This window comes from Cryptomeria japonica, chromosome 9 (genome assembly GCF_030272615.1).
Source record: "Cryptomeria japonica chromosome 9, Sugi_1.0, whole genome shotgun sequence".
NCBI classification, from domain to species: domain Eukaryota; kingdom Viridiplantae; phylum Streptophyta; class Pinopsida; order Cupressales; family Cupressaceae; genus Cryptomeria; species Cryptomeria japonica.
The window spans coordinates 665,148,435-665,162,577 of NC_081413.1; positions in this window are offsets into that span (position 1 = coordinate 665,148,435).

Below are 14,143 nucleotides of genomic sequence, written 5' to 3' on the forward strand. Positions count from 1 at the left end.
TTAAATTAGGAACATGTCTTACCTCCTGCAGAAACCAGTCATTACCATTCTGCAACTTGATCTTTATCTTTCCTTTTCCAACAATTTGACAGGGCTCATCATCACCCAAATATACCTGTCCAAAATCACCTTGAACATAATCTAGAAAATATTTTCTATGGGGTGTAGTATGAAATGAAGCCCTAGAATCTATTACCCAGGAATCATTAACATTATCCAAACATAAGATTAAAGCATCTTGTAAAGTATTACTTGCAATATTAGCTTCCTTACTGTCATTTTCATTTTTGTCTCCTTCTTTGTTTTTCCGAGACCAATAGTCTTTCTTTAGATGACCAGGCTTTCCGCAGTACCAGCAATCTTTCTTTCCTCTAGATTGAAAGCGTCCTTTCTTTGACTTCCCTCGTGACTTCTCATTCTCAAGGCCTTTTCCTCTTTCCTTTGATCTTCCTCTGTTCTCCACATTCAAAACACTACCCGATGATGTTGAAGTCTCACCTGTGCTTTTCCTTCGCATTTCCTTGCTTACGATAACACCAACAATATCATCAAATACCAAAGTATTTTTACCAAAGACAGAGTTACTTACAGCCATAACCAAGCTATTCCAGCTTTCTGGCAAAGAACATAAAATCAAGAGAGCCCTAACCTCTTCTGCAAAGGTAATTTTTACCGAAGACAATTGACTGGTAATTGTATTAAATTCATTTAAGTGCTCCGCTACAGATCCTCCCTCACTCATTTTCAAATTAAACAAACGCTTCATAAGAAATACCTTATTCGAAGCCGAGGGTTTCTCATACAGCTTAGCCAATGTTGCCATCAAATCTACAGTCATTTTTGCTTCTGTTATATTGAATGCTACAGATGATGCAAGGCACAATCGAATGGATCCCAGTGCCTTTCTATCTAAAATGTCCCACTCTTCATCTGATATTGTGGTTGGTTTCTTTGCCTTTCCTTCCAATGGCCGCCACAAATCCTTTTGATACAAGTAATCCTCCATCTGCATTTTCCATAACTGATAATTCTGGCCGTTAAACTTTTCGACCTTGAATTTGGAATCCTCCATTGCTCCCACTCAAATCTAAAAGTCCTTCCAATTACAGAAAACCTTGCTCTGATACCAATTGTTAGGGTTTCAAGCAGATCCAAAGCAAATATGAGCTAACAATTATATGCAGATTTAAATACGAAAGATAAAGAACTAAAACAGGACACAGATAACACAGAGATTTAACATGGTTCACCCAGAATGGGTTACGTCCACCATACACAGCCGTCCAATCTTTCTTATTATCCAGCAAAAATAGTACATCAACCTTACAATGCCTTAAGCATCTCAGCCGCTTATAACATGCATTTTTAGGGCAACAAACAAAGTCGGCTTTTTTAGGGTTTTATTACAATGTCAGTTTTCATCAACGAAAAACGGCAAAAAAAAATTTCTCAGGGGCTGCCGCCCTGGACCCCAGCGAGGATACGTGTAGAGTGTACAGTACTTTGTTGATCAGTCGCCAAATTTCAACATGATATATGGTCTAAGGGTTATTATTATGATTTTGATTTGATTTGGTGAAGCTCAAGGTTCAAATGGCTAATATACTCATGGAGACATGAGTTGGAGTGTTTACTTGGAGAAAGTCCTCTATAAGGATATGTACTGGCAATGTGAGGTAAAATATTATGACAACCTAGAGATTACATCTAATTATTAGGGCGATCACCCTAGCTTATGAATGATAAAAGTCAACAAGCCTTATCTTTGTGTTCTTGAAGTCTTGTAATTGGTCCTTGTGTCACAAGAAAGTATAAATTTATAAATTTTGATGTTGGGCTGGTTAATTTTAGGGTTTAAATTCTTATTACCTACTTATTACATCTGCTCAGGTTTGAATCTCAGCTACTAGGGGAGCTCCCTAACCTCACACCACAGAAAGCCTCCTCTAGCATGCGGTATGCCAACAGTCACATCTAGAATGATTCGGGTCCAATCAACCCAAGAAACTCTCCAACCACAGATAAGAACGGGTTCACCGCTCAAGGATATCCTTCTCAATGAAGCAAGGAGAAAGATGATTACTTTACTATACAAATGGAACTGAGAAAGGAGGATAATAAAAGAAACAAGAAAAATAGACTATGTGAAAGAAACACATAAATTCTCATTGCCTTGGATCACCTATAATCTGATGTGTCACTTTAGTTAACAAGTGGAAAGAGGAGTGCAAGTTTAGTCTTTACTCTGCCTAATTTTTAGAAAAATAATGATAAATAAAATGAGCAGTTGTGCTAAATCTTCATAAACGCAAAGCATTAGAGGCTACCGTGAGAAATATTGTCTAATTTAAATTAAATATATGACAAGAATGAAACTTTCGTTGCCCTTTCTCGGTATTGCTTGCCTCATGCAGGATTCAAAACATTGACCACTGCTTGACCCTTTACCATCACATGGTCGAGGTAGGGACCTAAGTGGAGGATGGCATAACAGCCTTATACATGCATTCAATGTGATAGATGTTGTATTAACGGGTGTAAATGTGCTTTCTATGGTGTAATCTTAAACAACTAGATTATGAAAATCTAATATTTTATTGATGCTTATTTTACCTTCTTGCTTAGAATGAGGAGCAGCCAATCATTAAAAGATGTTACTATTAGATGGTTGTGGAAGCTATTAGTTTAAATATTTTATATGGCATTGGTTAGTTTATTATAGCTTTTAATCTTTTGGTTGGTATATTCATTTTCATATCGGTGACAATGGTACTATTGATGGACAGGGATCTATTTGGTGGGATTGGTACCATAATCATACTCTACACCCGGCTGATGGACAGGGATCTATTTGGTGGGATTGGTACCATAATCATACTCTACACCCGGCCTCACCTTGTTGAGGTGGTAGACTCAACTGATGTCGTCATCTCAAATCTAATATTCCTGAATTCAAATCTAATATTCCTGAATTCACTATTCTAGAATATACATCCAGTGTACTACAGGTTTTCATTCATGTTAATTCCTCTAGAATATATGTCCAGTGTACTACAGGTTTGCATTCATGTTAATTCCTCTGTTAGGTGGATGGTTTTTACATGCATGCCAAAGCTTTGCATTATTAGTATACACTAGTCTCTATGTAGACTCTTGTTGTCTGTTTAATAATTTGTTACCTCAACTATCATTATAATATTATAATTGAATAATATCTATGGTGAATGCAGCAATGTGCGCATTCAAGATGTAACCATACTTGCTCCATTGCACTCACCTAATACAGATTGAATTGATCCAGGTGACATGATTCTTCTTTTATATTAATAAAGATTAAATATCCCAATATTTATGGATCTGTTTTCTTATTGTTTTAGTACATATTTTGAATTTAAATTTTATAGTCTGTTTAGCATTGAATTTTTGAAATGTTATCCACAAAAATAATACACTTAAATTGAATAAAGCTTTTGCCAGAGTGTCTATATATAGATGTTGACTATTCATTAAAATTTTCGTTTCTCATCGAAAATATTTTATATTTCGTCCATTTATTTTTGGTTGTTTCTGTGAAGTCTTCAAAGGGTTCTTTTACATTTTTCAAGTTATATAAACTCTTAAATTATAGTTACATTATCAATTTAATCGATGGAAAGAATAAACCCATAGTTGTTATTAGTGCATCAAAAGGTGGCATTGCACAACTATGTGTGCACTTATCTGCATCATTTTTTACTAATTGTTGTGTTGTATAATAAAGGAAGGCAACAGACAAATACTTTTAACTTTGCTTAGCTAATACAGACTAAAATTATTTATGAACCAAGAACTCCATACTAAAGGATGTAAAAATTGGATATGTTTATAAGTCTGCAGTTATAGATGTATCTGTCATTGTCTCTACATTTTGTTTTAAATATATCTAGTGTGAAATGTTCTATGCATTCTTTATCACTGTTTTGATCATAAACAATACTCTTTAATGCCTATGACAGTCATGACAAATTGTTCCTTGTTTTGATATCTTGCTTGCACCGAAATGATCTGCATCTCAGATCTATTCCTATCACAAGAACTATGCTCTATAACTTTTTATTGGTGGCATTATTATGACAGTGTACACATTGTTCTTGAGTAATGACTCATGAATTTTTCATCACTGTAACACCACATTAATGCTTTGGACTTTCCTTAAATGAATGGACAACTATAGGTCTTCTTAGTTAAATTGTAATTGCATTCTCTCATGCTCTTATGCCATTGTTTGATCTAGATCTTCTGCTACTACATACCTCTATAACTTTTTCATGAGGTTGTCACATATCCCCTTACTTGGTTGTCAAAATCTTTTCTCTCATGCTCTTATGCCATTGAAGATATTCTCAACTTGGGACTTAATCATTATGTTCATCTTCTGTTGTCATTTGGGCCAAGGACTATTGATTTATTCTATATCTCATACCTATTGATGAATACAAGATCTCTCACTATTTGTATACTATGATTGTCCCATGATTTTGTAACAGGCATTACACTATACTTTGAGGTATCACTGCCCCTTTGAAAATTTAGTGTTCTTTTGACTGTTTATTCTATCTTCACTCTTTGTCAAATGCACCCTAATCATATACCACTGCTGCACTAATATCACCCATAAGATTGTGGCTCCTATATCTGGATTGCTAACGCCTTAGTGATGTAATTGTCCCTTAATCCAATTTTCTTTTATCTCTTTTTTTATTAACTTGTTGAGGGTTTATCTTCATACTACTGATCATGTAACTGTTGATTGATACCATGCAACTGCTTTTTTGACATGTTTTGTGGATTGTGATGAACTCTTTGTCATTTCATGATAGTCATAAATAATCACTTTAATGTCACAATAATAGCCATGTAAATCAATAACACATGTTTTGATAATGTACCTTTGTGTGAAGACCCTATTGTTCTCAGTGTTTTTTCTTTATAATCCTAAGATCTTTGGACTGTGTATTTCACTGACTCTGTCCTTGAGATAATGGATATATTCTTTTAAGTATAGTTTGTTCTCTATCTTACTACTTCCATGGCACAAAATCATTGCAACACTGAACTGCTAAAGGAGTACCTTCAACACATGTTTCATGCCTCTCAAAATTTTCCTCTTTAATCATTTCAATCATTTTTATACCTCTATGAGTGCTGCTCTAAGTATTGTCTTTGGCAGTATATTGTCTTTCTATCACTGTAGGTATCTCTGTCATTGTTTGGTTGAGACTATCCATCCATTCTTGGGTGCTCATGGAGTGTAAGTTTTCCCTAATGGTTGTGCTCATGCACTCTCTTTTTGATGGTTTCTTATTCAAATTACCTTTGCACTATGCTTGTGGTAATGCAAATCTCTGATTTCTTCAGAATCGAGCATCTTTAGGCTTTTCACTCTCTTTCCTTGACTTCTCTTCACTGTCAACATATGACTGTCTCTTTGAAGAATTTTTAGACTTTGATGGTTTTATAGTTGCTCTATATATTCCTTGTCAACCTTAAATTTGTTGTAGTTGCACCTTGTATTCCTTTATAGGGTTATGACTTGTCTTTGGCAATAAACTATGTCTTTGTGTCTCAGACTGCATATACTTTCTTGATTTCTGTCTATGCTACTGAAAATTCTTATCTACTATGGATCTAGCCTTCCCTAGACTAAGATCTTCTTTTGTGACTGTGGCATGATTGGTAGAGCTTCTCCTTATGCACTGATGTAGCTTTCAACAGTCCCAATGACTTTGATTTGCTCATATCCTTTATTGTATCTTTGACATTAAGGTTTGGAATTATTATTGAAACTGTTCCAGGTATTTACACATTCTTGACTACAACACCATTGGCTCAAAAAATACCCTTAATCTGATCTTGGCACTCCTTATTTGATCAAAACAACCATTATAGAGCAACCATAACCTTCAAATATTGCCCTTCGGACTGGTGAATATTTCTTCAAAATTACAAACTAGATTTATACGAAATTTAATAGTTTTTTTGTTATAGATCTTTCTAATTTATGTGAAAAAATCACAGAAAACCAGTTCGTAATTTTAGAGATATGCATGAAACACGAATATTGCTTAATGCTTCCCTATTATTGTTTTTGTTTTGCATTTAATGTCACCAATGCTTGGCTGGAAACCTAAAAAATTGAAGAAGTGTTGAATCTTGTCTTCATGAAAGTGCCCTTTAAGACCCTATGATTTCTCTATGCTCTTTTTAATACCTTCATTTAATCAAAATACCCTCTCATGACAACATGGGATATGGATCCTCTTGGGCTAGTAATGTGCTCTGTATAAGGACCCTGCTATCATCAATAAGGACTTTAAAAAATACATTTCTTTGAAACATCCACTGTTAGAAATTTTACAATGATGCTCAAACTAATTATAAAATTTTGTGAATTGTATCTTGTTTGGAGATGAAATGGTCATTCTAAATTACGAATGATTTGGTAAGCAATTTGGGAAACCCACAATGGCTTGGTCACCATTTGCAAGGATATATGGTGATATTCACAGTATAAATCAATCTACTGGAGTGTTTCTTGCAAGAGTTAAGAATATACTTTTTCCTATTATACAAGATTTGAACTCAACATCGTTTAAGTGCCTACAACATAAACATAGACTTTGCCATTATTGAGAATATTTCATTTAGACTCGCCCATGATTTTTCACTCTATTTACTATCCATTACTGTATGTTTCTTGAATTATTCGGCTTGGGTGACAGACTTTTGTATAACATAATTAGAGTCATTGTCTAACAAAGTGTTGACGTGTATTTTATACACCATCATACACAGAATAAAATACCAATAGGCATCTTCTCCTCTCTTGAGAAAAAGCCTCTAACTGCTGAAGATTCGTGTAAAGGATCAGTTAGGAGGACTCCAAGGTTCTGGTTAGTAGGGTCTCTACGTGTGGACAAGCTTCCAGCGGTATGATGTGATTTTTTGTTTCCTTCAAGGGGTCTTACGCATTCCGAAAGTTCAAGATTTTACTAAAACTAAAGAACTTTTCAAAAATAACAAAAGAGTAGGGTTTGAAAGAGGTCTAATCTAATCTATCCCTAAGAATGACTTCATGTAGACAAGACTTGGCAAGATTCAACCAACTTCAATTTTGCCATAAGATAACAACTCAATTGAAATTGATGCGATCTTCTAAGGTAACAAAATGATATTCAATGCATCAAAGATCAAAGACACTACCACGAAGGTACATATCCAAGATACAATAATGATTGAAGATTAAGGGACTCAAAGTATTCTCCAGTCGACCACGCAAGGCGTTCCTACAATCAGCAAGAAGCTAGTGGTTTGGATTACGAATCCTACCAAAGATCAAGTCTCACACAATGTCCTTCAAATTAACACACTACTTTGATTGAGCATGATTCAAGTAAATTAAACAACCATGAAGATAACCATGAAAGTTGCAACAAAACACCATAACTTCAATATTCTATTGATTTCCAAGTCATCATATACAACAATTGCTTGAATTCCTCTCTTCAAAACTCAATCTTGCTACAAAATAAAATTGCTTCTAGCTCTAATCTCTCTAATACAATAAACTCTCTGATATCTAACTATTGACTATTACCAAATGAAATAAAAAATGGGGGTATAAATAGCATCCCCAGTTACAATGAAAGGTCCAGATCGAAAGTAGATCAACGGTCAAGATCATGACACCTAAACCCTAATTAGGGTTTGTTACAAATGGCCTCCTTTTTACTGAACAATATTAAATACATAGCCAAATATTAAATTTGGCACAAAAACCTAGGAGACATAAACCAATGACAAATAAGATGCCATGTCATCTATAACAACCTTTCATCTAGAACCTTATTCCCTTTCCAATGCTCTTTTTTGGCATATGCAATGAATCTTGTCACGATTCCTTTGATTTCTGCAATTGGAATCTCGGGAAGATTCTTCATACTCTCTTCCAAGTGGATGACCTGATCGAATGCATCTAGAAGAGCTGCGTCCCAAGTGGATTCAAGTTCCTTTGTTCTTTCAATCAGGAGCATGGTAGCAAACATCTGATCATATTGCTCATCTGTAACATTTGCGTCCTTGCAAAAGATGACCTTGATTCTATCCTCTAATTCCTGCATATCCACATCTGTCTCGACCTCAATCCTTCTGCCAAGAATGGTACGAAGTACCTCAAATACTCTGTCCTGGATCGGATTGATCATCTCTTCAACTTGGCCACATCTAACACTGATGTCCTCGAAGAAAACACTCTTCATATGGAGTAAGGTTGACCACTGAAACAAACTGTGAGATTCCCCATCCAAGATCTTCTCTTGCGCTAAAACTTTCCTGGATGTGTGTCTAATAACTTTCAAGACAGGAATGATAACATCTTTGGTATGGGCAAATCCAGCTACTGTTATCATCAAATTGTGGATTATCTCAAGAACTTGGATAGCTTGATGAATAATCTTCATCATCCTTGTTACAAATTCTATGGCCACTGTATGAGATCTATCCATCCAAGTACTTGTACGTTGGACCATGTTCCTGAATCTTTCTGCCTCATTGATTGATTGAAGTGGAAGTGCTTGCACTGGTGATCTAGCTGGATCCTGACGTCCCAAAGGTTCATTGATGTGACTGAAATAAGTCCTCCATGAACCGACCTCTCTCTCAAGCTTTTTGTTCTTCTCCATTTCTTCTCTAAGCTTGTCTTTCAATGCCTCAAATGAATCGGTGGCATCATCTAAAGTTTGCTCTGCTGTAGATGGTCCTAGCTCAAATGTCTGTATATCATATTCCTCTGCTAGGATCTCACCTTCATATTTGTCTACTGCCGGTGTAGCTATCTGCAATTTCCTGGATCCAGTCTCATCTCGAATCATCTTGGACATCTTGGTAGCCTTTCTCTTCTCTGTTACTTCGTGTGAACTTCCAACAAGGCTCTCTAAATCAATTGCACTATCCTCGTCCTCAACTACGATCACCTTGGTTAATCTTTCCTTCAACCAATCTGGGATAATCGATCTTGTTTCTTGAACTTGAATCTCTTTGTGCACTATTTCTTCTTGTCTGGGAGGAGATGTCATTTCATTGTCTTCTTTATCTTCATCTAACTCATAGTCCTGGAGAGATCCATCTGGTGAACCATGTTGTGCCTGTCCTCCTTCCTGCCTATCATTCTATACCATAAACTCCATGGACTCTTCACTTGAATTGTTCTCTTCTCAGGTCTAGAAGATGTACCGGATGATCTTTCTCTGTTAGCCTCTTGTTTCCTCTTGGAAGATTCTCCCTTTCCAGGTCTCTCTTTCCTCTTCGAACCTCTTGGATGGAGATTTCCCTCACTGGCACATCGAAGGTTACCTTCACCTGAATTTCTAGGATTAGGATTGCCTTCACTCACACTAGCTCCACCTTCGGCTGGTTTCTCTTCCAAAGTGAAAGTCATAGCTATGCCTTGTTCTCTCAACTTCTGATGTTGTATGTCAACCCATCTGCGAGTACAAGACAAGACTGGTGCCATCAAAGTATCTAGATCCATGACCTCGGGCTCATTCCAATCTAACCTTATTGTTTTGCTTTCTCGATCATAGGAAGACTGGATATGTCTGCCACTGTCCTGAGCTTGGTCGGCCACTCTGTAAATCCTGCATTTCTTGATGAAATCCAAAGGCAATCTAGAATGCATTTTCCGTTTCACTTCAAGATCATCTAAGAGATTCATCATAAAATCTTCTATTTGGTACTCATGCCTAAACTTTCTGCCGATTGTCTCCTCTAAATGTCCATGTGGATCAAAGCTTTCCCTCAAAGCAAAAGATGAAAAAGAATACAAGGCTAACTCCTTCTCTGCGTCATCCATGGCTAAAGCATTAGGACATACCTCAACTGAATTGCCCAAAATGATAGGTACTAGAACTCCATTCTGATGTCTGTGTCTGAATGCCTTCGCATATGCTGCCAACTGTCTTGTTACTTCAAGTAACACAATTCTGTCTGTCGGATATCTTGACAACATGTATGGAGGTAAAGGACATCCATGCACTCTAATATAAGTGAACTTGGGAAACTGAATGAACCAAGCACCGTACCTCTTTATGAATTCCTGTGCATCCTGAGATAACCTGTTGTGAATTCCACCTTGCAACGTCCTTGTGATGTGCATCGTGAAGGTATCATTAACTAACTTATAGTTGCTCCCTGGCGGATGATGCAAGTAGGCATAGGAATCACAAGCTCTGACCTCACCGGGTCCTCTTCCAATCACTCCTCTGTGAGGTAGTCCTGCGTACTCAACACTCCTAATCAAGGCATAGATAACGTATGAACTCATGTGGAAGGACTTGGTAGCTTTGAGTCTTCTCAACTGTACGTCTAAGAAATGGCTAATCATCCTAGCCCAATGTATCGTACCCTTTCCCTGAACAATCACCTGGATGAAGTAGAACATCCACTTCTCAAAATAGAAGGCATGAGGGGCTCCTGTAACTCGGTTGAGCATAGTAATCAAATCTCTGTACTCCTCCTGGAAATCAATCCTGTGCGGTGTGTTCGGGATCTTGCTCAGGTGAGGACGACTCTTGAGTAACCAGTTCTTATTGATTATGCTTAGACAAGCATCTGGATCATCTTCGTACATTGACCTGGCTCCTTCTATGCTCTTGTATATCATGTCCCTGTGCTCTGGAAGATGGAAAGCTTCACTTATAGCTTCCTCTGAAAGGTACGCCAAAGTGTTTCCCTCATTGGACACGATCGTTCTGGACTGTGGATCATAATGACGAGCACACTCGATCATCAACTCATGGCACTGAATAGCTGGAGGAAAGCCGGCCGCCTTAATGATACCACTCTCGATTATTCTCCGAGCAACAGGTGATGGTTTGCCAATGTAAGGGACCTCTCGAAATTTCTTCGTGCTGAAGTTGCCTAAGTTTGTATCTCCAATGTTGCTCCACTTGGACACGATCTTAGTTTCCACTTCTTCGGTCTTCTGATCTTCTTTCATGAGAGCTGAACGACTGGTGGATGCTCCCGCCTTCGGGGTTGCCATACTGACACAACATTTCATAATGAGAAGCTAGATTTTGCAATAAATAACATGGATTAGAGAATATTTTAGGAAACTTCATGATAAGTCTTTAGAGTTATCATTTCCTAAAAATAACGATTGAGCTAGGAATTCAAAATTCAAAAATCAAAATTTAGGCTATGACGATGAACAAATAAAACAATAAAACCAAATCGCCATACCTCAATAGAGAACTAACTCTAGAATGCAAAAAGAACAAAATCGCCTAGGCAAAATTGACGTATAGATAGTCTTCAACGCAATCTTCCTTTTAAAATATCAATTTCGCCACCTTTTGAGTCTTTGACGTGATCTCCTCTATCCTTGGCAAAGTTCGCTCAAATGTAAACTTCAAGTTCGCACAAATGGATTTTTAAATATCGCACCACCTTTGAATGATATTAGCGCCACCTTGGATAATAGTTCGCACTTTCCTTTGATCGCATATGAGATGAAAATGAAAATGTGAAAATAATGATTTTCACCTCTCCCTTTATAGCGCTCACCTCTTACCACCATATAGGCCAACTTTGGTGAAATAAAGCAATTTTTAAACGATTTTTTAATAAGTAATAAAGCCGACCTTTATATACCAAGCGCAATATTTAATTTTTATTAATAATTTTTCAATTAATTATTAAATGCCTTCATTTTTAATTAATAGACTTCGATTTTTACAAGGCAAAATAATAAAATAATACCAAGCGCAATATTTAAATGCCATTTAATTGAATTTTCAAAACATATCGAATTTTGGCATTTAAAATAAATTCAAAAATATTTGTTTTGGGCGCCAAAATTTGAAAATGAAATATACATACCTTATCGCCCTGGTCCCTGACTGAGGGACAGGAGCGATCCATCAATTTGGTCTTGATCTTTGCACTTTTGATGTCCAAAGTCTTCATCTCCACGTTCAAATCGACATTTTAGCTGGGTCCTTCGAGTTTGATTGACTTGTTTGTGCGAAGGAATGTCTTTAAATGTGATATCGCCCTGGTCCCTTGGAGAGGGACAGGAGCGATCCTTGTCTTCTATCTTGAAATTCATCATTTTTTATTCTAACTCTTCGTTCATTGCCTTCCAAATGGCGTTTTAGACCCTTTGCAACTTGTTTTGTTATGATCTTCGAAGGATAATAGGTGTTTTGGCAAATATCGCCCTGGTCCCTTGGAGAGGGACAGGAGCGATCCTCATAATTTCTCCTTGACCTTTGTAAATTCGAGCCTCAATCATCTTTGTGAAGGACAAACAATGCTATTCTTTCATTCCATGCTCATTTCGCTTGAATTCCATAAGGTATTTAGACGTTGGGAGGATCATCGCCCTTGTCCCTTGGAGAGGGACAGGAGCGATCTTGAAGCTCTAGCTAAAACGCATCATCCTTCAACCTTGGTTCCTTGTTCATTGCCTTTTAAAGGACGTCCTTGATCTTGCATGAACTTGCCTTGACATGCATTTGAGGAAAATGAAGGATCCTATGCAAATCGCTCTGGTCCCTTCCTGAGGGACAGGAGCGATATAGCCTCTTTGTTCAATTTGATGATCATTTAATGTTTAACCCTTTTGCATATCACCTTGTTATGATGCCTTAGACCTTGTGTGATCCGCAAAAACCTTGACCTCACGTGATTTTTGAGAGATTTAGCCAATATGAATAATATTGCTCTGGTCCCTTCCTGAGGGACAGGAGCGATCCTTATGTCCTTGGTCAAATTTGCAAACTTTTGATCTTTGTTCTTCGTTCATTGCCTTCGAAATAGCGTCCTTGATATTGCCTATCCTTGGCTTGTCTTGGTTCTGACGGGACATGAGTGTTTTAGTAAAAATCGCTTTGGTCCTTGTCTAAAGGACAGGAGCGATATAGGCCTTTTGCACAAATTGGTAGCATTTTAACGTTCAACGCCTTGGTATATGACCTTCGAAGGATGCCTTGAACCTTTTACGACCTTGTAAAGTCTTGACTTAACGTGATTTTTGCATGAATTGGCCAATATATTCAATATCGCTCTGGTCCCTTCCTAAGGGACAGGAGCGAACTTAGGTATTTAGGTCCCTTGTTGATGTTTGATAATCTTCAATTTGTCTTCAATGGGTTCAATTCATCTCCTTTGTTGCCTTCAAACTTATAACTTGCTTGATTTTCGTCTAGATTTTGCCTTATGAAGAACTTCGCTCTGGTCCCTGGGAGAGGGACGGGAGCTACAAAGAATTTCGCCCTGGTCCCTGACTAAGGGATAGGAGCGATTTTGGCATTCTGGGTCATTCTCCTTCATGTCAACACTTCAAGTTATATTCATTTGATAAAACATATCTCCTTGGACCTCTTCAAATCATCAAGTCGTTAAAATCCTGCAAGTACAAGGCAAAATTTGATTTGTAGCTCCGGTCCTTCACTGAGGGACAGGAGCGATTTTGCTCTTACAGGCATTTCCGTGTTCGTGAAATTCTTCAATTTATATTCAACGGAAAGATCACGCCCTTCCTCATCACTTCCAATTCGAAATTCATTTTGACTCTGCAGGGACAGTAAGATATTTGAAAACGAGCTCCGGTCCTTCACTGAGGGACAGGAGCGATTTTGCTCCTACAGGCCAAAATAACATGATTTCACAAGTTTAATCACTTCACAAGGCGAAAACAAATCATTCCCCATGCCCGGGATCAAAAATCAAAAAGGTCAAAATTTGGTCAAAATTACTCAATTGGACAAAAATTCACACTTCATCTTCAACACTTAGACAAATTTAAGCTCTGCACTCAAAAAAATTCCAATTGAAAATAGACCACTTTGGCGAAATCATTGCATTCAAAATTGCATCCTACAAAAGGAAGCTCAAAAGCTCTCAAAACTGACTGGATTCTGGCCTGAAAAGACGGCAATTAAAACCCTAAGGCTTGACCCTAAATCCAGACAACTGACTGACTAACAAAACCCTAAAAGCGAAGCGAAAAGCGAGCGAAAAACGAGCAAAAAAAATGGGGGTCCCCATTTGCAATGGGGCGATGTGTGAAATGGTCACAACACAAAGGTATCTGTAAGAG